This window comes from Lampetra fluviatilis, chromosome 24, assembly GCF_964198595.1.
Source record: "Lampetra fluviatilis chromosome 24, kcLamFluv1.1, whole genome shotgun sequence".
NCBI lineage: Eukaryota > Metazoa > Chordata > Hyperoartia > Petromyzontiformes > Petromyzontidae > Lampetra > Lampetra fluviatilis.
This window is the reverse complement of record NC_136298.1, coordinates 5,341,867-5,351,876: the sequence shown is the minus strand read 5'-3', so window position 1 is coordinate 5,351,876 and position 10,010 is coordinate 5,341,867.

Sequence of the window (10,010 nt, the reverse complement as noted above, 5' to 3'; positions counted from 1 at the left end):
TTTAGTTAATTTTAGTTCGAGTAGCTAAAGTGGCCGATGACGTTTGCAATTGATCGTTAAACTACATAAACGCTTGCTATTCTAACAATAACAGACCATCACTTACAGCTGTTATGCTCTCTCACACACAACTCCATTTGGTGGAACATCACCGCAACCAATTAGCAACTGATTCCAATGCAACTTTAAAACTATCTCGTTGACGCAGTCAATCACGAGATGGATAAGACCTCGAATTATTTGAGGTGGCTCGGAGGTCAGCAGCGATGAACTGGGACTGATGAGAATCCGAGTTTGAGTCGAGGTTGCAGCCGTCTGTGATTAAAACCGGATTCTCGAGTCTGGTAGTGAGTTATATTCTTAGGTTGTTTTCGGTAAAGTCACGTAGGTAAAAAATTAAAATTAATAAAAGTAAAATAAAAATAAAATAAAAATCACGACGTTTCGGAGGCAACACAAGCTTCCATCTTCAGGTGGAACCGTCACAGCACGACACCTGAAGATGGATGCTTGTGTTGCCTCCGAAACGTCGTGATTTTTATTTTACTTTTATTAATTTTAAATTTTTACCTCCGTGACTTTACCGAAAAAACTTAAGAATATGAATCCTTGCAGTCACGAAAGCTTCAAATCTAGAAATGGTAGTGAGTTGATGCTCACAACCCGGACACACCACTGACCGCACTATACCACCTAATTTAATTTGAGTTATGCGCATCATCATCATAATCATTCCCCACGAGCCTCGACCGCTGGATGAAGACCTTTCGAAGATGTCACCACATCTCACGGTCTTGCGATGCCAAAATCCACACAAAGTCCTGGCACGCAAGCTGATTTCATCATCCTTCCATCGCCAGTCTTGCAAAGACCCTGAGCTCCTGCGCACGAGCCAATCTCATTGCTCCATCCCCACGGTGAGCTCCATGTTGGGCACATTGTGTGCTTGCACTGCCACTCCGTCTCAACCACTGGCCATCGAGGAGCATAAGCCATCACGCGAACTTCGGTCATCCTCGCAGCGGCTTTTGGCTGGCCATCGAACAATGACAGTCACTGCATCGCGCGCTTTCATAAACGATTTTTGCGGCCGTCTGGAATGCTCTTCTCTGCGATGTTAGGATGCCACTGGAGCTATGCACTATTAAATCATCTACATTGAAAACTAATTTCTTTATAACTGTTTTTTGTGTTTAGTTTGTTGGCCTTCCGCCGCACCTACAATTGCCGCGGTTGGCTACGTACGGCGCGAAAGAAGTTCAACAACATAAAACAATATGCATACCACGTCCCTCTTAGCGACGTCTCTAACTTGCGTACGTTCTCTGAACCATGTGTTCCCCTGCCCCGTCCCTTCAGTGTAATTCCAAATATTCAACTCATATAACTACAGTATACAACTGTACACATAAAAAAAAACCCCCGCTAAGGTAGGAGAAGGGAGGAGGAGAGAATTGAAAGAGATTTTTTTTCTGTACTTAATAAAGAAAAAAAATGTACAGGAAGGAAAGGAAACACAATGAAGTGCTGTATCCGTGAATCGCTGGTAGTGGGAAGGCTCCCCCACTTTTTGATCTGTTTTTAATTAAATTGAAGTAGGCACACATCAAACAACCATCCGCCCGGCCTCGCCAGACTGCCAACTCTGTCCATCGCCAGCCCGATTAACCTGGAAATTGCGGAGTGTTCATTCTCCCCGTTTCTCGCTCCGTCCCCCACTCCCTCCTCAACTGTCCATCCATCCGCCCGCCACTCCTTTTTTTACTTAAAAAATAAATGACATACATCGAGTCGGCATCAAGTCAGTCTGCTGCGCTTCATAAACTCACCCGTGTAGGTCTTTCGCGGCTGCCGTGGCTCTCCGATGCGGGTTTTGACCTCCTCCCTTCCTCCCCTTCTTTCAGGATTTGAAACCGAGTGTCACTCGGCGCCACGTCCAACGGTTCAAGTTGCCGCTCTGTAATCTCGCGGGGCACGCGGAGCGAAACGTCGGGCGCGGTGCCGAACCGGTGCGCGCGGCGCACAACTCGAAGGCGCATCGGAGAGCCCCGTGAACTCCACTCGACGAAATGAATACGCGCGGGGTGAGTTTCACCTGGGAGCGGCACACGACGCCCCGCGTCGCCAAAGACGCCGCTGAGCCTTCTCAAAGATTTTCCGCCGCCAATGATCGGTGATATCTGCCAGGTGGCCGTGGTGTCGTGTCTCCCCCCCGTATGTTTAAACGGGCAGAAACAACGATATCGTCTCTCTCGTCGGCTTTCCAAAGTTGACGGGGGAGCTTTGCGATGAACGCGCGACACGAGAGCGGTGCCGCTCCCGTCAGGCACACACGGCGGGGACGCGCCGTGGCCGCGCGCGACTTTGGGAAGAAACAAAAAACGTCCCGAACGGAGATTTGAGCAACGGATATCGGAAGCAGCTTTGAAGGGGCAGCCGGTGTTTTGCTGCTTTGTGTGTATTTAGTTTGTTGTCCTTCCCGCCCCGCCTCCGCCAGCCCGCCCGCACCTCCGATTAAGACGGTTGGCTACGTATGGTCCAAAATAAGTTCAACATACGCACATGGTCTTCTGATTAATGGTGGAAAAAATGGGACACGTTCTAGGTTTTCTATATATTTTTCATTGTTATAATTAAAATCGCTTGACTTGAAAACCAAGTCGATGTCAAAAATAGTTGAGCGTTTTGACAAGATGGCGTGAACCATTTTTGTCGGAATACTTGTATGATGACGCTTAGATATAGATACGATTTTTTTAACATATATCTGCTGTTAGGTATCATTCAGAAACATGTTCACGGACAATGAAAGGTTAACAAAAACACTGCGAAGTGCTCTGAAAAGCGTGGGCAGACTCATGTTTGGAAATACTTAAAGAGACACGCAGAGAGAGGAACACACACATCGGTGAGAACCAACGCAGGTAAAAACTGTCAAGAGAAGCCAGTGGGCTTGGGCAAGACGCGTCGTTAGAATGGATGATGATGATGGTGCTGATGATGATGATGGTGGTGCTGATGATGATGATGGTGGCCCTTGGTCTAGAAGAGGTCGGCAAAACCTGTCCCTCTGGAGCAACGTGCAGCTCTTTAAGGACTGCTCCGTGAAATATTGAGGGTGTTTTTTGTTATGTTTTACGTATCGAATTCGAAAATCACATTCCTGCGGAGGGAGCTGGTAGGAACGTTGGGTTGCTCGGTCAATGGCCAGGGTCAACGGCGGCGTGGTGTATTCCGCAAATATGGCCGACTGTGAGGGCGGGCACAAGCCGGCGTGAGTAGGTTAAACGTTGAGTTTGATAAGGGCACCACGGGGTGACCAGCCCCTCCCCACCCAGCCCCTCCCCACCTAGCCCCTCCCTCCCCACCCTCCCACCCAGCCCCTCCCCACCCTCCCCTCCCCACCCAGCCCCTCCCTCCCCACCCAGCCCCTCCCTGCACGACGGACGGACAGAATAATCCCCTGTGGGCTGGTGTAACCAGGAGGCTCCTACCAGTAAAATGGCTCTAATCGTTATTTCGGTTTCCGACCCACGGTCGGAGACCAACTGGTGGAGTAGCAGCCAAGGAATGGAACGCATCTGAGAGGACGCCGAACGCAGCGGACAGACGGATGTGGAAATCGGCCCGCGGTCCAGATACCAGGCGGATTGTGACATTGCGGAGACGGCTTTAGGAGTTGCCTTCATCCAGCAGTTGATCGATCGGGTCTGTCGATGACGGCAATGAAGACGTGGACTAACACGCACGGCGAAGAAGGAATGGCCGCACCACGGAGCCCGCTCGCTTTTCGTAAACGGCGATGAGAGCACCTCGTGGTTTCTCTCCTCCGTGAGTCCTCCACCCCGAGTTTGTGCGTGGCGACGTCATGAGGCTTCGAGGTCTGTGCGGGAGCTCGGCTGCGATGGCAACGGCCAGGGGTTACCTCCTCTAAACATCGTCCTGCACGGATAGGGCCCCGACTTGAAAGCTTTAGAAACAAATAAGGTCTCGCGCGCTCCGAATATATTTTTTTTCTAGTTCGTCGGTAGCCGCAAGCCCCCCCTCCCACAAATTTCCGCACGGCAACAAAAACAACAACATGCATAATAATGAAAGTAACAACAACAACAACAAAAAATGAAATACGCGTGTTTCCAAATTTCCCCACGCATTGAAGTTCGCTAAAGCGATCGCATCGTTGGGAGCGTTCGTTTTACCCACCGCTCTGTTTGTCTTATCCACGAGACAGAGCCGTGGTCCTCATTATGGAATCTATGCCAAACTTTTTTTTACTTTTAGGTTTAAAACGTCCTGGGATTTCCATGAACAATGTCAATTATTCCATAATGCCCGGGTATTTACCCAGCAGAGCCTCGTCGAGTCTCAAGACTCTTTTTGCAGGAGGGTCCTGCATGGAGATTTTTGGCCAATTCCTACAATGAGTGGGTTTGGCTTCATGTGACCAGAAAATGTAGTGTATCTCAGAGAAAGCTCATGCTGATCAAGGGGATAACACTTCTCTTCCTCTTTTCTCGTACGGCTGCTGATGTAGATGAGGAACAACAACTACAATTTCACATTTCGGCGGTCAAGCCCCGATAACCGCGTCAGGACTAGCGGAGCGTATCCATGTGACGTCTCCTTCGTATTGGTGGACCGGCCATTGCGTCGTCACGTGCGGCTAACACTCACAGTTCTGCACACAGATAACACTGGTCAACAAAAACAAAAATTTTCTCGCCTGGACTTTTGCAGCTGTTTTAGACTAATTTCAGGGTGCTGATTCCAAATCTGATCTCAGATTTGCTCTATCACATCTAATTTTTATGCTATCGGCATACCCCATTTTCATTGATTTTACCCGAAATTAACTGTGTCACTTATGATTGCAAGTTGTTGCGAGTCAGTGACTGCTTTAGTGTTAAAATATGGTGCTGTATTTTTAGGATAGTGTGTTTATAATATAATTTTATGTAGATATACACATTTATTTAATATCTTTCTTCTGCAGTTTTTATTGAAAATGCAATATTTGATATCTCAAAAACCTGATGTGATAGACAAAAACTAATGCCGGATTTGGAATCATCACCCCAAAATTACATTAAAACCGTTGGAATACCTTATGCCAGAAAAAGTGTGTTGACCAGTATTATTATTCGTGTATGTTGAACTTCTATCGCACCGTACATAGCCAACCGCGCTAATCGGAGGTGCGGGGGGAAGGTCAACACGCTACATGCAGACTCAAACCAGTGAGTGAACCAGATCTATCTGCGGGCCGCACCCATTGCTGTAGCTGACATACTGGTCAATGTGGGCTGGTGAATGGGGCAGGCTGGAGGGTGCCACCGACGATTGCCGCGACTAGGAATTGAACTTTGCTGACCGAGTTCAGAGCAAAAAGTTATCCAACCATTGCCCCACCACATTCCCTCGCTGTTGCTTTGCCCCCCTCCCCCCCCCCATACTGAGCATCTGTAAAAAAAAGCTTCATAGCTCATCGGATTCCTCCAGTCTCAATTGAGATTCTGATTGTGAACAATTCTAACGTGAGGGTTGATTGCGCCCACTTCATACGGCGCAGTGTCGCAGCGGTTTGCACGGCGTACTCTGAACCCCACCCAACCTGAGTTTGATTCCAGGCCAAGGCTGACATCAGTGGTGAGTGTTATCTGAATCGGGTCCTGGGATCCTCGCCCCCCCCCACCCTCTTTTTACCAACCCGTGTTGACCAGCGTGGTGAAGTATGGCCAAACAACTCCAACGACCGGCATGGCACAGAGAGCATTTCCTCCCAAAAGTGGATTGACAGAATCCCATAACACGGACAGTGCGGTGGCTAGGAGATATTAACTGCCTCGCCTGGTCTACAGGAGGTCGTGGGTTCAATGCCGACCCTGACGCCTGCTGTTTATTTGGAGTTTACGTGTCTCTCTCTCTCTCTCATCATCATCACGGTGGCTAGGAGATATTAACTGCCTCGCCTGGTCTACAGGAGGTCGTGGGTTCAATGCCGACCCTGACGCCTGCTGTTTATTTGGAGTTTACGTGTCTCTCTCTCTCTCTCATCATCATCACGGTGGCTAGGAGATGTTAACTGCCTCGCCTGGTATACAGGAGGTCGTGGGTTCAATCCCGACCCTGACGCCTGTTGTATATTTGGAGTTTACGTGTCTCTCTCTCTCATCATCATCACAGTGGCTAGGAGATGTTAACTACCTCGCCTGGTTTACAGGAGGTCGTGGGTTCAATCCCGACCTTGATGCCTACTGCTGTATATTTTGGAGTGTGCGTGTCTCTCTCTCCATCATCATCACGGTGGGTAGGAGATGTTAACTGCCTCGCCTGGTCTACAGGAGGTCGTGGGTTCAATCGCGACCCTGACTCCTGCTGTATATTTGGAGTTTGCGTGTCTCTCTCTCCCCGTGTGGATTTTTCTCCGGGTCCTCCGGTTTTTCCCTCCACATTAAGAATCAACATCACGCGTTTAGATTCTCAGCCTGCTCTAAAATGTCCACGTTGAGCGATAATTTGTAGCCAGTCCGCTTCTAAAATAAAATTGCTATATCGCTCAGTGGCCCTTACCTGATAAAATAAAACATATTTATTTTTAGTCGATCGCTCCTGTTCCTTTTGTGTGCTTATACCCCTCCCCCCCAAACACGTACACACAGCTGCTTCCAACACGTCTGTCCAGCTTGGAAGAGGAGTCCAAGGCACTCTCACGGAGCTTCCTCGAGCGGGGAGCACCTTCCGACAGCAGTGCCGCGAGCGGGCCACTTGCAGGGCTGCGCCTTTGCAGCGCGTGCGAGACGCAGAACCGCAGGGCGAAGCCGTTCCCACCGCCCGTTCATTGTTTTCCCTCTCCTCCGCTGATTAGCGCCGCTAATTAGGGGCGGCAGTGATTGGAAGCTCATTGCCGAGAAAGTTTAACTGATTTTTCGACGTTTCTTTACTTCGTTTAAAGCCTGTGCACATTTGCTGACGGACGTAAAGTCGGAGCCTGGCTCTTTTTGTTGTTAAAATAAAAAGAAGCGTTTTGAAGATTTCCCTGGCTGTGGATTAAAAGCAGTGGTGGAGGGATATCTGAACCGGTCATAGGTCTCCCCCTAGGTCGACTCAGCCTTTAAACCAGTGGTGAGGGATATTTTAACCTGTCCTGGGTCTCCCCTAGGTCGACTCAGCCTTTAAACTAATGGTGAGGGATATTTTAACCTGTCCTGGGTCTCCCCTAGGTCGACTCAGCCTTTAAACCATTGGTGAGGGATATTTTAACCTGTCCTGGGTCTCCCCCTAGATCGACTCAGCCTTTAAATCAGTATCTGGTGTGGTGTACAAACATCAGCACTGGGGGTAGACACGGATGTCCAGGTGGTGGTAACCACACACCACCCCTCTCTTGCGTGTACTATTATGGTCTTAATAGATACTCACTAACAACACTTGAAAAGGGAATAAAAAAATCCCCTAATTGCCTGAAATGCGTAAAAAAATAAACAGTGAACATTGAGTTTGTCTGTAGTATTAAAACATTGCATTATCATTTAAGTAGCTTAGTGCCAGACGATCTCTGCCATATGCTTCATGTTGCGAATGTGAATAATACCAAAACACGTAACGGCTTTTGTAATTAAAATGGACCTGTGCACACAACAACAATATCGCCACGGGATGGCCGAGTCATTAGGGCACTCGTGCCAGGATAGGTGCACTACTTTGAAGCCAATTATGATGTCGTGCAAAGACAAAGATCACCCGTATAACCTGCACAGACGGTTGACGCAAGTGCTGTCAGCGAGCACCTATGAAGGCTGGCATTTCACACGAGTGGGTGGGTGGCCAACACCACGCCCGGCAGCCTTGTTAATGTTTACACATCGCACCAGGTACTCATTTGAGGCTGAGTCGACCTAGGGGAGGCCCAGGACCGGTTCAGATAATCGTCACTGGTGTTAATTCTAGATTTGAAGCTTTCGTGACTGCAAGGATTCATACTCTTAGTTCTTTCGGTAAAGTCACGTAGGTAAAGAAATGTATTTAATTTTTATTAATTTTAATTTCATGTTTTGCCTACGTGACTTTACCGAAAGAACTAAGAGTATGAGTCACTGGTGTTGACCGTGAGCGGGAATTGAACACGTGATCACATACGCGCACGGCAGAGGCTAGATAATGTGCCGGGCACAGCAGGGTGGTCGTGCAAATGCACGAAGGTTAATTGAGCACGATTGGGTGCTAATTACGAGTCGGCCGCGAGGGAAGACGCAGCACCGCTTCAGATCATCGTCGCCGATGTTGGCCGTGAGCGGGAATCGAACTCGGGTCGGCCGGTGTTCGTAGCGCGAGCGCGCTGGCCACTACACCACCGCCCCCCCCCCGCCATGCATTCGTCAGCACGCACGCGCATGATTTGACGCTGATTACAGTTGGATATAATTAGGAAAGTCGGCTGGGAAAACGATGCCTGTGATGTACTTGACAAGTAAAATGCTTTTGTCTGCGCAGAACGGCGTTAAGCCAAGCCATGCCTCGACAGTTTCTCCCACTTTCCCATGCGTCGCTTGCTATTACGCCACACTAGAGATATGTTTTAATTTTCAGATGTTTAAATCCTCAGATGGACGGGGTGGGTCTCCTTCCCCGTGTCAGTCTTGGGGGCTGTTTATCAATACTTCACCAGGTTTGTCAATGCGGGTTTGTGAACGGGGATGGACGTCGGGAGAGCGGTGCTGTGTGTGTGTATGGGTGTGTGGGAAGCCAGGTGCTGTGTGTGTGGGTGTGTGAGTGTGTGTGTGGGTGTGTGTGTGGGTGGGTGTGTGTGTGTGCGTGTGGGTGGGTGTGTGTGTGCGTGTGGGTGGGTGTGTGTGTGGGTGGGTGGGTGTGTGTGTGGGTGGGTGGGTGGGTGTGTGTGGGTGGGTGTGTGGGTGTGTGGGTGGGTGTGTGGGTGTGTGGGTGGGTGTGTGGGTGTGTGGGTGTGTGTGGGTGGGTGTGTGGGAAGCCAGGTGCTGTGTGTGTGGGTGGGTGTGTGTGTGTGGGTGGGTGTGTGTGTGTGGGTGGGTGTGTGTGTGTGTGGGTGGGTGTGTGTGTGTGTGGGTGGGTGGGTGTGTGTGTGTGGGGGTGGGTGGGTGTGTGTGTGGGTGGGTGTGTGGGAAGCCAGGTGCTGTGTGTGTGTGTGGGTGTGTGGGTGGGTGGATGGGTGTGTGGGAAGCCAGGTGCTGTGTGTGTGTGTGGGTGTGTGGGTGGGTGTGTGTGCGGGTGTGTGTGTGTGTGTGGGTGTGTGTGTGGGCGTGTGTGTGGGCGTGTGGGTGTGTGTGTGGGTGTGTGTGTGGGTGGGTGTGTGGGTGGGTGTGTGTGTGGGTGTGTGTGTGGGTGGGTGTGTGTGTGTGTGGGTGTGTGTGTGGGTGGGTGTGTGTGTGTGTGGGTGTGTGTGTGGGTGTGTGTGTGGGTGTGTGGGTGGGTGGGTGTGAAGCCAGGTCCTGTCTGGGGGTCGCCAGCGATGTTAGCCGCGGCCTGGAATCTCACGCGGGATTTCGGGTGTGTGTGTCGCCGCGGTTGACCAACTAACTGCTACACCACCAACACCACGTAGCCCCTGTTTGCAGGGGATACGATTAGCACGGTCGGCTACGTACGGTGCGAAAGAAGTTCAACATATGTACATATATAAAAAAAATGCATATAAAGCGGGTGTAGGGAGCGTGCAATGGTTAACACGCTGTACGATCAAAGCTACAATCTGAGTTCGATTGCAGGCGAAGTATGGTGACCCCCCCCCCCTTCCCATCATCCCGCCTCCCCTCCCACGAGCAACAGGACAATTGGGGGGGGGGGGACTGTCATCCAGCAGTGGATTGACAAAGGACTGATGATGATGACGATGACTACGATAAAAATAGCGACACGCAAAAGTTATGTAATTTTTTTTTGCTGTTACAAATTCATCTCTCTCTCTCTCTACGTGGGTAACCAAAGCGGCCGTTTCCCTTCTGCCCACAGACTGAGAGCCTCTTTGTTCTGCCTCGCAA